This window comes from Chrysochloris asiatica, unplaced genomic scaffold (genome assembly GCF_000296735.1).
Source record: "Chrysochloris asiatica unplaced genomic scaffold, ChrAsi1.0 scaffold00120, whole genome shotgun sequence".
NCBI classification, from domain to species: domain Eukaryota; kingdom Metazoa; phylum Chordata; class Mammalia; order Afrosoricida; family Chrysochloridae; genus Chrysochloris; species Chrysochloris asiatica.
This window is the reverse complement of record NW_006408638.1, coordinates 9824678-9825573: the sequence shown is the minus strand read 5'-3', so window position 1 is coordinate 9825573 and position 896 is coordinate 9824678.

Here is an 896-nt window from a genome sequence, read left to right as displayed (position 1 = left end):
GATGATTTAAGGCATTCTGTTGGGTCACTTCTCTTTGGAATGGGCACAAATGCAGAACTCTTCCGATAAAGTTAGCTATAAAATTATCTTTCAAATTTCTTGGCATAGATGAGTCAGTGTCTCCTGTACCCCCTCACTTTCTTGAGAGATTTCAATTTTTATTCCATCAGTTCCTGGTGCCTTGTTCTTTGTCAATTCCTTCACTGCACCTTGGACTTCTTACTTCAGTTATCATTGGCTCTTGATCATATGCTATCTCTTGAAATGGTTGAACATCAACCATTTCCTTTTGGTACAGTAACTCTGTATATTTCTTTCATCTGCTTTTGATATTTTCTACATCATTCAATAATTTTCCCAGAGAATCCTTCAATAATGAAAGTGAAGGCTTGAATTTTTTCTTCAGATCCCCCAGCTGAGCATGCTCTTCCCTTTCGGTTTTCTGATTCCAGATCTTTGTACATTTCATTGTAATATTTGACTTTGTCCTCTCGAGCTGCCCTTTGAAATTTTCTGTTTAGCTCTTGTACCTCCTCATTTCTTCTATTTGCTTTAGCATCTCTCCACTGGAGATCAAGTTTCAGTGTCTCTTCTGAAATCCATTTTGATCATTTCTTTATTATCTTGTTAATGACTTTTTGCTTTCTTCCTGTATGATGTTCTTGATGTCATCCCATAGCTCTTCTGGTCTTTGGTCTTTAGTGTTTAATATATCAAATCTATTTTTCAGGTGGCCTTTTAACTCAGGTGGGATATGTTCAAGGTCATATTTTGGCTCTTGTGGACTTGTTTTCATTTTCTTCAGCTTCATTCTGAATTTGCATATGAGCAATTGATGGTCTGTTCCACAGTCTGCCTGTGGTCTTGTTTTGATTGATGATATGGAGCTTTTCCAT